The following is a 14627-nucleotide window of genomic DNA, read 5'->3' as shown; positions in this document are numbered from 1 at the left end:
TTACGGTGATATGCATGGTGGCCAGAGAACAGATATTTAATTTGAGCCAAGAGTCTAGAAGTACAGAAAGCTGGGTAAAAGTGGCTTTCTCCCCTCTGCTGCTCCTGGGGACACATGTTACTCTCTGTGAAGCCAGAAGGAAGATTTGAGCTGATTATAATCTAATGAGGCTGCCAAATCAGTTTTACTTTCCAATACAGCATAATGACTGGTGAGTCCCATAGGCCCTGAGCCAGGGTTATTTTAACCGGTGGCATTATCTGGGTCAGACCAGTCAGCCTCCACCGGGAATACTCTGGGAAATGTCATCTTCCAAGGCAAAGTGGGAGCAGGCATTACCACTCAATAGATGGTGATACCCATGGTATTTGCAGGGCAATTTCTGAGTTCATGAGATATAACAAGGGAACACAGGATGGGAAAAACAAAAGAGAAAGGAAAGAGAAGAAGGACAAGGATACAGCATAACAGGAGAAAAAAGAATAATACAAGAGGAATAGCACTTAAGGGGTAGAGCAAAAGTTTTTTTAGAAAAAAGAAGAAAATAAAAAGCAAAAACAGTAGAGATGAAAAGAACGGAGTTCTGGGGGACAAAGCATGTCTCGAAAAAGAACTAGAAGTGCCAAGGAGTTTGAGTACCTCATGGATTCTGAAGACCTAAAATACACAAGACCAAAAAAAGAAGGAAGAAAAATACACAACACAGACACACCTTTGGAGTCTAACCAGTGTCGTCTATAAACGTTTGTTAATAAGCTCAGTGAAGTGAGAAATGGAAGACTGGTGTCGCAAATTCGAATCAGCCAGTTAGATTCTTAAAGACTCAGACCTCTTCTCCAGCCCAAGCAGGTGTGGTGGGCAAGTTACTTGGGAGTTTCCCCACCGCTCTAGTTCCTTCTACTGTTTGGAAACAAAGCTGGTTCAACAGGCTTCGAATCCCCAGGCAAACCCATGGCTGTTGCTGAGAGGAAGTGGGATCCACACGGGGTTTGCCCCAAGGTCAGCAGTACAGGGGCGGGCCTCTGTCTCCCTCCCCATTAACGGTCTGCGGGAAAGGAGGCCTGGGCAGCATCAAATTCTCTTTGGGGTAATGATTTAGCCACCCTAAATTAAGGGTCTTCACAAAATGGTCACTATCTTTTCACACTACTTTGTGGAGAGATGGTGAAAGAGCTTATATTTCTGAGCTATCTTTTTCTCGTATCTAAATAATATCATGAAAAATACACTTGAAAACCACTGCTATCACCTACAGAATCAAGAATGGAGATCAGATTCACAGACCAGTTTATCCTTTATACAGCCCTCCCCCCCCCAAAGTAATAAAAATGGGAATATGGGGAAATGCCAAGGTGCAACATTCATTTGGGCAATATTTTTCAGAAACTGAGAAACCTTTTTCTATTAAAAGTTCCAGGGCGCCTGGGTGGCTCAGTGGGTTAAGTGTCTAACCCTGGATTTCAGCTCAGATCATGATCTCACGATTCATGTGTTCAAGTCCCACACCAGGGTCTGCACTGACAGCGAAGAACCTGCTTGGGATTCTCTCTCCTCTCTCTCTGCCCCTCCCCTGTATGTGCTCTTTCTTTCTAAAAGAAAACATAATTAATTAAAAAAAAAATCCCAAACAGGAGATGGATGCATTGAAACTAAGGAAGGGAATGGGAATTAAATAAGATAAACCTTTAGAGGGCACTACTTGGTTTTCTTTTTCTTCTCCTAAAGTTTTCCAATGTTAAGACTATACTTTCAGGGATCATTTCTATAGTTCGTTACTAAAGTTTCCCAATGTTAGCGGATTGCGATGTGGACTTTCTTGTTTTTGCTTGGTTTCGTTTTTTTCCACCTACCCTAGGGCTATGACGGGGACTTGGTGATAATGAGGTCATGTTCCACAGCAAAAGGTTAGGTCCTTAGAAGGTTTTTCAGTTTTTTCTGCCTTTCTCCGACTTGAGGGCCACCCCTCTAACGGAGCCACCACCACCACTCACCGGCTGTCCTGCCCTGGCTTCCATACTCGCCCTCCTTACTACCCTTCTCCACGCGGCAGCCTCGGGGCAGCGAGGCACCTCCTCTACCATGCCCCCTCCCACTTAAAATTTTTTTTTTTAAGTTTGGTTTTTAGAGAGAGAGAGAGAGTGTGAGTGGGGTAGGGGCAGAGAGAGAGAGACACAGAAACTGAAGCAGGGTCCTGGCTCCGGTTTCTCAGCACAGAGCCCAATGCCACTCCAACTCACAAACCAGGAGGTCATGACCTGAGCCGAAGGCCGACACTCAACCGACTGAGCCAGCCGGACGCCCCATGCCACCTCCCACTTACTGCACTCTGTGCTTTTCCTTCTTGGCACCGTCCACAAGTTTGTAAACGTGCGTGGGTGAAATTATTTGACTAACGACTCTGTCCCGCCTGACGGTAAGCACAGGAGGGCAGGGATAGCGNTGGATCCGATCACGTGTCTGTGGGGCAGAAGCGCAGGGAGGATAGGCTGCCAGGCACAGGCCATGGTCATGTGACCTCAGCTGGCCAATCAGAATTCCTTGCTGAGTTGTTAAAAAACTGAAGCTGTGAGGTGCCTTCTGTGTTGGCTTGGGATTTTCTAGAAGCGTATGCAGAGTGAAGAGTCAGGCGCGAGTGCGTTTTTGAGGCAAGGCTCCAGAAGCTTCGCAGGAGAAACTAACAAGGGAGAGGAGGAAGCAGGATGGGGAAGAGGCCAAGCAATGGCGCAGGCAAACGTAAAAAGCCTTTGGAAGCTACCCCAGAGCCCTCTTCTGGGCTGTTGAGTTAGTGAGTTAGTTCTGACAGGAAGATTGGTCCAGGTAGCCCTTTTTTTCCCCCCTCCCATCTCCTTGCCTCCACCTGGAGTCTTGGGCTCTAGAGAAGAAGCTGCCACAGCCACCTGCCTGGGCTTTGGTTCTGGCTCACTTTTCATCCGTGTTATTAAACTCTTTCTGCCTTGGCTTTCCTCACCTGAACCCACAGATTTTGCATTTTGCTGTTTTCCACCTGCACTGGTAACCTGGCTCCAGATGTTAGAACCGCGTGTGTTCTCTGCTTGGTTCCGTGCGCTGCATCCCAGGCACGAGGTGCCTCCGTGGTTTCTATGCGTCTTGCTGGGAGAGCCAGGCTCAAAGACCTTACCCAACTCCACGACCCTCCGCTTACTTGAGCTTTTAAAAAATAGTTCATCTTATTGAAGGAAAAGCCTAGAATCTATTAAAATCTCTTGATACGTTTAAATTAACTAGAAACGTGGTGAGTTTCCCCCAATATTTTTATCTAAAGCAGCTTAAATGACTATGATGGGGGAAGCAGCCCTTTTAAAATTCAGTGCTCTATTTCTTTCATGTATCTCCATCATTGATAATATAAAGTACCACATTAACGGCACATTTAATGCCAGGCTTTGTGCATTCACATACAAATTTCATTCCAGGCTTGGGGAAGATAATTGCCCCAAAGTCACACAGCTGGTATGTGAAAGGCTTAGGTTCTAACTTGGGTCTCCTTGACTCCAAATCCATGCTCTTAACTGTTTCACTCAACTTTTGCCAGTAATCATATCTCCTGGGCTGAATGCCAAGACCTAAATCCATAGGGATTTGGGGGTTGAAGGAGGAGAAAGAAAGTCAGTCTTTGGAAGTGCTTTGGAAATGGTTTCTACATAGCTGGGCAGAATTCCGTGACCAAAGGATCCCTTTGGTCCTTTACCACTTGTACTACAGTGTATTCATTCAACAAATACAAAACACGCCTTGTGTTAGGCACTCTTCTAGGCACTGGATGTTTGTTAATGAACAAAACAGACAAAAAAAAAACCCACCAAAACTGAAACAAACAACAACAAAAAATACCACTGTGCTTGGTCACAGAGTTTACATTCTGGGACACAGGAAGGAGGCTGAGAAGGATGAGAGGCAATAAAATAAAAAATAAAAAAAACCTAAGTAGATTTTGTAGTGAACATTATGGAGCGGGGGTGGGGGAAGAAAGCAAAGGAAAGGAAATTTGTAGTCCGTTAAAATAAGATGTCAGGGATTCCTGGGTGGCTCAGTAGGTTAAGCATCAGATTTTGGCTCAGGTCATGATCTCATGGGTTGTGAGTTCAAGCCCCTCATTGGGCTCTGTGCAGACAGCTCAGAGCCTGGAGCTACTTTGGATTCTGTGTTTTCCTCTCTCTCTGCCCCTCCCCCACTCATGCTCTGTCTCTATCAAAAATAAACATTAAAAAAAATTTTTTTAAATAGGATGGTCAGGTTAGGCCTCCCTGAGAAAGTGACTTTTGAGCTGACTTGAAGGAGTTGAGGAGGTTAGGCATCTAGCTATCTTGGGAAAGAGTGGTCCAGGCATAGAAAAGAATCCGTGCAAAGGCCCTGAGGCATGTCCAAGGACTAGTGACAAGGCCAGTGTGGCTGGAAGTGAGGGTGATTAAAGATGATGACAGAGAAAAAACACTCACCCAAAAGGCCAGAAGTTCAGGGCACTATTTCATGTTCTGGTCTCTTGAAAATTCAGTAATGTATAAAGCCCTGGAGGTCTTTATGTAGTCATCATTTTTAGGATTCCAAATGAAAAGAATAATGTAGTCCAATGGTAATATATGGCAACTTCTGTTGCTCATTAAGCTGGTCCCATCCTACCCATCCACCCAACACCCACATTCGGTTTTATCTAGAAAATTTTTTCAAGAAGCTGGGGTCATTGGAAACCAGAAGAGCCAAAATTCCCCACCTCTCAGGCTATCTGCAGCTGCCACTTCTGTATACCTTCTCTCCCTACATACTTGGGGCTAGCCCCAAACCCAGGTCTTTCTGACGCTGACCTTTTACAAGAAGACTCTTAGAGAACTTCCACTTTGTTCTTGAGACCCTTCCCCACCCTATGGCCCATTCCGGGTAACTTCCTTATACCTGATTTTTAGCTATTGACCTGGTACCCCACCCTCTCTAGGACTCAGATCATGCCTTGGTATTGTCAGCCCCCAGCCTGGCACATGTGCAACCTGCCAGCCTGCTTGGAAATCACAGTGATCTGTCAACTTACGGGGACTAGCCTTTCTCTAGGATCTGGGGCTCCCACTCAAGGCCTGGGGACCCTTACAAATGCTTCTTCTGGTTTGCTGAACCAGTCTTCCCCCATGCCTTCTACTTTATTGCTGCACTTACGTAGGCCATGTCACCTTCCTTCTTCACTGTGAATTCCTATTCATGATGATATACCCGAAAGGCCTACAGCAAAGTTGCGGGGAGGTGTGCAAAGTACAGCAGAGAGCAGCTACTTGCCACTACTGACCACTGTCCAGCTGTTGCACACTTTGGTGCTCACATCCAACTAAGGCAAGCTCCAGGGGCGAGGGTCACTGACCAAGGGAAATCTGACACCTGTGAGTGGAATAGGGAGTCCTGGGAGTACTAGATCAGATGGGCTTCAAATATTACAGGTCTTCTACATTTGTGGCAGAATTGGTTCAATTTTTGCTACAATTAATATATAGAAAGCCTTAGTTTTTAATTCCAAAACTCACACATGCTTTTTTTTTTAAGTTTATTTATTTTGAGAGAGAGAGTGAGAGCACGCAAACAGGGGAGGGCAGAGAGAGAGGGAGAGAATCCAAGCAGGCTCCACACTATCAGTATAGAGCCCAATGCGGGGCTTAAATTCACGAACCATGAGACCATGACCTAGGCCCAAATCAAGAGTCCGAGGCTTAACTGACTGAGCCACCCAGGTGTCCCTCACACATGCTTATTTTTAAAAATTCACATAATCCTGAATCTTATAGACACTTCTTGCACCCTATTCTGATCTTTCTTCATTCCCAGCCCCACTCCCTCAGGATTACCTATTGTTACTATATTTTTCCGATGAAGATGCAAAGTCATATAATTTTTCTACTATATACACTGCTCTGCAATTTGTCTTTGTTTTTTAAATTGAACAGTATATTTCAGAACCAATTGGAGTTGTGTATCTGAGAAATATTAACACATATATCTATGACATGTTTTCAAGAGCTGCTTGATTCTATAGAATAAACATATTATAGTCAAGTAGCCTTTATTTGCTTAATCAGTATCCCATTGATGGATATCATAGGGGTTTTACTTTTATTTATTTATTTTTTTGCTATTGCAAACAATACTGCAATGCACGTTCTTTTAAATGTTACTTTGAACATATGCGTGAGTAGTTGTATAGAATAAATTCCTAGAAGTGAAATTACGGGATAACAACTGCCAAACCGCCTTCCACAGAGTCTATTTACCCTCCTGCCAACAGTGTATCAGTAAGTGAGAAGATCAGGATTGTAAATATTTTTTACAAAGTACTTTTTCCAAGAAAGGGAGGCAGAATTGCCATTGGGAACTAACATCACTAAGCAGGAAAGCACCAACGTGTATCAGATCTCAGGGACAGGATCAGCCTATGATGCGCTGATCAAAATCAGGGGTAACAAAATCCGGGGCCAAGAGAGATACCAGGTAAGATGCAAGCTGGGGTTTGGTCTCGTTTCTTGAGGGGAATGGAGAGTTCCAACTTGTTCCAACTTAAGGTGGCTACGTGTAGAAAGGAGTCCTGCAAGGCTGGACAGGTGTGGCTGCGTGCAAATCTCACACTAAGTGCAGGTCATCCACTTTATTTAACTTATGGTAGGGAGCAAAGCAGAACCTTCTGCTTCCTGTGGCCCCATAGAGGTGACATTGACACCCGTCAGCCTAGATTGTTTACAAAACACATTAACCCCACTGCTACTTTTCCCTGAGGGAACGTGACACACAGCCAAGCTCACAGCTTCAGTCTGGGGTTTGAGCTGCCTGTGAATACGACCCAGCATTTGGAGTCTTACACAGGAAGAAGGCAAAACCATGAAACTTAGAAGTCAGAGACTTGAGGTTAGATCTGCCTCTTAGCCACTGGGTGGCAAGTCACTTAAGTACTCTGAGTCCTTTTCTTATAGAAAATTAGACCTCAAAGGATTGTGAAGATTTAACAGGATGTGAAACACCTGACACGATGGCTGGCCAGTAGCACTGCTCATATACCCTGTTTTGGAGGAACACATTCCGGATATCCTTTGACCACAGAATTAAATGCCACCTTTGAGAACCTAGGAGGAAATACGGAAATCTGAATGACACTCTCCGCGACAGTAACTCCAGCCTTAGATTCCTGAGCATCTGAGGAAAAGTAGAATTCTCAGCCTTTAACCAAGGACTTTGGAACAATGACTCCAAACAAGCACAAGCAAAATCCAACTTGGTTATCTTTTTTGTTTGTTTGTTTTTAGTGGATTTTATGGATAACAAGGTATAAATAAATTAAAAGCTTATTCCAATACAACACTCTCTAAAATGATTCTATGGAAAAGGCAGCAAGTAGAGATATTTTGGCAATATTTACTTCCCTTGACATTAATTTACATAACATAAAATGGATTTCAAAATATTTTCCCAAAATCATTAAAGGCAAACACAGCTGATGTTTGTGTAAAAAGTTACCTCTTTCTTACAAGTTTTGGACCTTCATAAAGAAATTTTTATACAAAAATAAGCTGGCATTAACTGGCTAATATTTTAGCAAGAGAGTCAGAAAGATCGTGGATAAATTCAGGAGTTTTTTTCCCCTTAAGTTGGTACACTCTGTAAGAGGTAAATGATTTCTAAGATTTACCACCAGAGGGCACTGATGCAAAAGTGAGTCACAAAGTCCCACACAGTGTATTTGGTCTTGTATCACCAAAATGTTGCCCTTTAAACAAAATGCCCCTTTTATTTGAGCAAAACTTTGAATACAAATATCTCACACTAGCATTTACTGAAAGTAGAATGTCGAAGTACATGCAAATACTGACATAAACACAAATTATTCCGTAATAGTATTCTTAAGTGTTGTTATTGTCTTGTTAAAAGTAGAACATGACGTCAGTGAGGTGACTCAGTCAGTTAGGTTTCCAGTTCTTGACTTCTGCTCCTGTTGATCTCGCAGTTCGTGGGAGGGAGCCCTGCATTCGGGCTCCGTGCTGATTGTATGGACCCTACTTGGGACTTTCTCACCCTCTCTTGGCCCCTACACTTTCATGCTTGCTGTCTCTCACTCCCTCTCAAAATAAATGAATTAACTTAAAAAAAAAAAGTAGAAGTGCATAACATTAAAAAATAGGGTGGAAACAAGAACATGTTCAGAATAACCAGGCACTCATCTATCGAGCTTATTTCTGCATTCCTCCAGTTCTCACCGTTTATATCACTCCTTTGGGCTTCGTGTCTAATAAACTCCAGCATAGTATCAATACAAGCTTTAGGTATTAATCCCAGCTTTATCCCATAAGAACATCTCCAGACCTCAGTTTTCTCACCTGTAAAATGGGAATAGTAATATTTACCTGGCAGAGCTTTGGTAAGGTATGGGAGATTATGCTTAAAATAAAGTCCCTAGCACATCATAGGTGCCTAATCCTTTCACTAGGATTATATATGAGATTTACACACACAAAGAAGTACTATTGTTATTCCTATAGTACAGACATGAAAACTAAGGTTAAATAACATGACAGAGGTCACAGAGCTAGTAAGTAGCAAAGAGGTTGACAAAGCTCATATTATCTTTACTTTCCACCCTGCTTCCCCTTGGAGGATAGAGGGCGGTGGGTGGGTATTCTGTACTATGTTTCTTTGTACCTCCAAGGCTGACAAACATAGTTGGTACTCACATGTCTGCTGGTGATGATGAATATGCAGCTTCTTTAAAAAATGAGATGGGGCACTTGGGTGGCTCAGCTGGTTAACTGTCCAACTTCTGCTAAGGTCATGATCTCACAGCTCATGAGTTCTAGCCCCACATCAGGCTCTGTGCTGACAGCTCACAGCCTGGAGCCTGCTTCAGATTCTGTGTCTCCCTCTCTTTCTGCCCCTCCCCCACTCACACTCTGTCTCTATCTCTCTCTCAAAAATAAACATGTTTAAAAATGAGATAAAAATACAATTTGCTATGGGGTGCCCTGGTGGCTCAGTCAGTTGAGCATCCAACTTTGGTTCAGGTCATGATCCCACAGCTCATGAGTTTGAATCCTGCATCAGGCTCTGTGCTGACAGCTCAGAGCCTGGAGCCTGCTTCAGATTCTGTGTGTGTGTGTCTCTCTCTGTCCTTCCCCCGCTCATACTCTGCCTTTCTCTCTCTCTCTCAAAAATAAACATTAAAAATTTTTTAAAAACACAATTTGCTCTGAAAAATCAAAATCAGAATAACTTTACCAAAGCACTGTATTGTTACCATTATTATTATCATCATTATCATTGTGATTAAATGCATCACTGATTTGGCAGATTGTAGGGTAATGATATGCAGAGACTATAATTCAGTCTAAAAGATGCTAACATTCCAGGAAAGAGAAAGAAAGGGAGGCCAAGCTGGTGTGCAGGTAGCTTAGGGTTTTTGGGGAGAGAGAGAAGCTAGACCTGTGCAGGTAAAGAAGCGAAGGGGAGCACTGAGACACGCACAGGTACGCTGGTCTGGGGCCCAGCAGGTAGCCACACCTAGATCCATGACACCTCCCCAGCAAGACCAAAAGAATGGTGTGACCCAAAGAGGCTTCATCCCCGAGGCCAGTGGGAAAGATGTAATCATCCTTTGCCCCTGGTCTCCGTGTGTCCATCCCTACCTCTGTCCCCATCATGGTTCCTTGCAATCAAAGACCATGTCTAACCCATCTGTATATTCCCAACGCTAGGCCTAATAGCTTGTTCAGGAAGTCTCTATAGCCTGGAAAATTGAAGGCCCTGCACTCACCACCACCACCACAGGAAGAGGCTTATGCCAGCATCTGTCCCAAAGCATCAACATCAAGGGCTTTTAGCTGCAGCACCCTCAGAGCTCTCCTCAGAGCTCTGGGACCAGTGTTTTTCTTGCAGTAAGAAGCACAGGCTTGCTATTGCTACAGCAAGCCAGACAGAAGCTAATTACAGCAACTTGAACCTGCCATGACTAACATGCTTATTTGATTTCAGATGTTTCTTTGTTGACCCATAGAAATCAAATGCAGCAGCCTCACAGGCCAGGCCCCCACCACAGCCTTAGGAGCCATGTCTGTGTGCACAGCAATTACGTAGGCCCCACCTGAGCAGGGGTTGGCTCGCATGCTGATACCTGAAGCAGAACCCACTCTGGAAAGAGGTCGGCTCTTTAGGGAATGTGGTTCAACTTTAGCAGCAAATGAAAGGTATGAGGTTGGTCACGGAAGGCCCTTGGCCAGTGAGGGCTCTCCAGGGTGAAGGCTAATTTGTGGAAGTAATAAAGTAGCTAATCTGTTTATCAGGAATCTACTATGCATCATGTCTTTTATGTACATTATCACATTCATTTCTCCAATCCTTAGGAGATTGATGTAACTATTCCAATCTCACAAGTGAAAAAATTGACCCTCTGAGAGGTTAAATATCTTGGCCATATGTGAAAATATAACTGGTAACATATATTCATTGGGTGCCCAATAAAATTCTGAGCTGAGCACTTAATGTAGTACCACTTTGTCCTCATACTAATCCTATGAGGTAAAGATTATCTTAACTCCATTTTTCAGATGAGGAAATGGAGGCTAAGGGAGATGATGTAGCTTATCTAGAGAATAAGGATTTCAACATCCACGGTCTGACTCTACAACTCAAGCCTGAAATCACTGTGCTATGCCGGCTCTCTGGGCTAGACTTCCTCAGATCATAAGATGTGAAACTAAGATTCAAATTCAGTGTATCTGGCTTCAAAGCCCATTCTACCTCCTGGATCAAGATTACACAATTCTCTAAATGAGGCTCCTGTCTAAGAAGGAGCAATGTCCCATTTAAATTCAAACATATTGACACAGGCTACTCTGACCCAAAGGCAGTCAAAGAGAATTGAAAGTGGAAGCATCTAGAAGGAGAGTGGAATCATAAGGGAAGGACTGGAAGGACTGAAGCTGGACAGTAAGGCCCATTCCCCAAATCAGCAGCCAAGCATCCCTGTTACAGCCAAAGGCAGGTGCAGTCAACATTGGCAGTGAGAGACCATCTGTGCCTGGGAATTTGGATCAGGCTTGTAATGATGCTTATGACCACTAATATTTACGGAGCTCCAGCTAGGTACCAGACATGGTTCTAGGCCACTACATGCATTCTCTCACCTCTTATATTTCCATTTTACATACAAGATAACTGAGGCTCAGAGGCCTAGAAGATTTTCCCAAGGTGAATCATGTAGGAAGAGGCAAAGCCAGCACCCCAATCCCGATCACCCTAGAGTCCCCAAGCTGAGCTCTTCCTGCCATTAACATCACTAGGGGGTGAACTAACTCAATGCCTCATTTAACTAGGTTTCATCATCTACAAAATGAGCCCATAAGTTCTCCTCTTTTAACAGGGAGCAAATGTTTTAAAGCAATTAAAAAAAATCTTTCAAAGGCTTTAAATTTTCCCAAGCAGTCATTAAATGAATATACCTATCACAGAAAGGATGCAAGACCCTTAAAAAAGACAGTGACAACATCAAAACAAGGTACATTTCCAGTATTCACTGTAATCAATTAAGCCCACAAAACCAGAAATGGAACTGTATCACATCTCATTAAAATGCTAGTTACACTTACACACACACACACACACACACACACACACACACCCCTTTACTAGCCTATAATTTATGCCAAGTCCTTTCTGCAAGGAAATGGGCAGGTCTGTATGCACTGAGCAATGCCAAGTTAAATTCCAACATTATAACTCCCCTACCTCTATAAGCTGTTTCTTCCCCGTATATTAGAGTTTCTAAGGAAATTCCTAAAAGATTCAACAGGACTAGAAACAGATCTCACTGCTTCGTTGAATCTCCAACACAGTCATTAGTCATGAGTCACACAGAACAATGTAGAAGTTGTCCTAGAAGTTCCCCATCACGAGACAGAAAGGTCTCTTTCTCCTGCACAGTTTCTCTGCCAGAGTAAGAAAAACCACAAAAAGTTAATGTTGATTTCTTACTTTCACTTGAACTCAGGCAACTCATTTTATTCATGTTTGCCTAGCTCAGAATCACAATATCAAGATGAAAAAAATGCTAGTAAGTATTTCTCCAAAAATAGTCATATCTGCATGTTTTCATGTAGCACTAGAATCTTATTACACTTGTCACAAATTGGTACTAAAGATCACGTATTTAGCAGTTCTGTGTGATGGGTTTATTACTCTATATGCTGCTAACTCCCTAGAGAGTGTCACTTAATTAAATGCAAAGAAGTCTTCGTGGATAGATTTCTAATTTACCGTTTCTATGCCAAGTCTCAGAGGTCTCATTTCCTTTCAGAAAATTCTACTGCCACAAAAATAGAGATTAATGAAACCAAATGGCTACTATTGGTAAGACTGAGACCTGCTTGTACCTGAACTCCGGATTTAGGGCATAGGTCAAAAGAACTGTTTCAAAAGGGAAAACCTCTTTCGTCCATCAACTTGAGGCCTCTCACATGCCAGCAAATGCCCAATGGTAGCATTCTTTGCTTCTAAAAATCCATACAGATTTTGCAAATTATTGGAACTGCAGTATTTAAAATCTTTACCAACATATTGCTCCACTCTAGCCGCCATCTTGGCAGAAATTCTTGTAAAACGAATGAAAAAAGTCAGTGTTGAGACCTTGTAAAAACATTCCAGGCTTTTCATATGTGGCACTGTTAAGTCATAGGGACAGTTTCAGCTTCTTGTCCTCCTGTCGAGTTTCCTCATCTTTGAACAAGCTAACAAGAATGTCTAGTCTCCGGTGCAGTGTTGGACAGCTTAAAACAGAACATGAACCTTATTCCCTGCTCCAGGCATAGCTTACCTTAGTCTGAGGGAATGAAAGACTTAGTGTTGTTTTTTTTTTAATTTTTAACATGTTTTTTATTTATTTTTGAGAGAGAGAGCAAGCAGGGGAGAGGCACAGAGAGAGGAAGAGAGAATTCGAAACAGGCTCCAGGCTCTGGCTGTCAGCATAGACACANCTGCTGCTTTGGGGGGGGGGGGGGGGGAAGGAGTTTCAAACCCACAAACCATGAGATCATGACCTGAACCAAAGTAGGTCGCTTAACCGACTGAGCCACCCAGGGACCCCAGATTTAGCATTTCGAAAGACATCTTTAATAAAACAAAAGTTTGTTGAGCATTCTGTCAACCAGAGTGCTTTATGATAATTAGTCTGTCTACAAATGTATAATGATTATTACTGTTTAAAGTGACAGTTTTCAGGTCCTGTGATCCTACTGCATCAGCCAGCAGTCACTCAGTGTCTGCGTCCTTTGGATTCTGTTTCCACAGTAATTCTGACTTCTCATCCCCTCTGTTTTCACTTCCCTTCCTCAACTTTATCCCCTCTCACTGGGTCTGTCATCTCATCTCCTAACAGTTCTCACCGATCTGTCCCACGCATCACATACTGCCGTATTATTCATCCTAGAAAACAGGTTCAGTTGTCATTCTTCTGTTCAAAACCCTCAGCAGCCTCCTGCTGCCCACCACACTCTGCGATCTGCCATTGCATCCTCTTGACATGATGGCCCCCCACATCTGCCTTTCCAAATATATCCTCCAGTGGCCCCCATTACATAGTTTCCTGTTATTTCTTACCTTCCACCTCTTACTCCTAAGATTTTAAATCACCTTCCTGCTCCCATGTCTGCCTGTGAGAATCCTACCCTCCCAACAATACACACCAGATATGATCTCCTCCTCCTCTGAATCCCCATTGCCCTTTGCACTTTTCTGAAGATGACACACCCTGCCCAGCATGTGAGCTCGTGAACTTGCCCTAATCACAAATACCTTACAGTGTCCCACGAAAACTTCTGTTCTTACAATGATTCGCACCGTGGGCTAAGCACACACCAAATATTTGGGAAATATCAGTGGGTGCTATGGATTGATAATGTGTCCCCCTAAATCTGTCTGTTGAAACCTTAATCACCAGTGTGATGGTCCTTGGAGGTGGGACCTTTGGGAAGTGATTAGGTCATAAGGGTGGAGCCCTTATGAATGGGATCACTGCTCTTATAAGAAGAGACACCACAAGAGAGAGGATAGCTCTCTGTCCACACCAAGATGGCAGATCAGGAAGCGAGTTCTCACTATACACCAAATCAGCTGGTGTCTTGATCTCGGACTTCTAGACTCAACAACTGTGAGAAATAAATTTCTGCTGTTTAAGCTACTCAATCTATGGCACTTTGTTATAGCAGCCCAAACTGACTAAGACAGTGGGTACATCCATGCAAGCAAACAATAGGCATTGATTTTGCTTTCAAATATATTGAAAAAAGTTTTAATTTCATACTCATTAATTAATAAAGAATTTTAAAACAAAGCAGTATGCTACAAGGCTTAATAGTATATGATACCATGAAAAACAAATAAGATGATTTGATCAACTGAGCCACCTTGCCCATAAGTGAGTGAGAGCCTGTGGGTTTGACAGTTCTAATGTATAATATTGTGAACAAACACTAATATTTAATATATCCCAATGATCTGAAGCCAGCCTTATGTCTCCATCTCCAATCCTTGTCCCTTTCCTCTGTGTAGTTTCTTTGTAGGCTTTTTTTTTTTTTTAATGCAAGTTGGTACTGAATTTTTGGCAC

At 43.0% G+C, this 14627-nt stretch overlaps 1 pseudogene; it reads left to right on the top strand.

Moving 5' to 3' along the window:
- The first annotated feature begins 1737 nt into the window (after nucleotides 1–1737).
- On the top strand, nucleotides 1738–1808 carry LOC144231099 (small nucleolar RNA U3; annotated as a pseudogene).
- The last annotated feature ends 12819 nt before the right edge of the window (nucleotides 1809–14627 follow it).

The sequence above is a fragment of the Crocuta crocuta genome, unplaced genomic scaffold (genome assembly GCF_008692635.1).
Source record: "Crocuta crocuta isolate KB4526 unplaced genomic scaffold, BGI_CrCroc_1.0 scaffold4, whole genome shotgun sequence".
Lineage (NCBI taxonomy): Eukaryota > Metazoa > Chordata > Mammalia > Carnivora > Hyaenidae > Crocuta > Crocuta crocuta.
The sequence above is the reverse complement of the archived record's forward strand: the minus strand, read 5'-3'. Positions and strand labels throughout refer to the sequence as shown.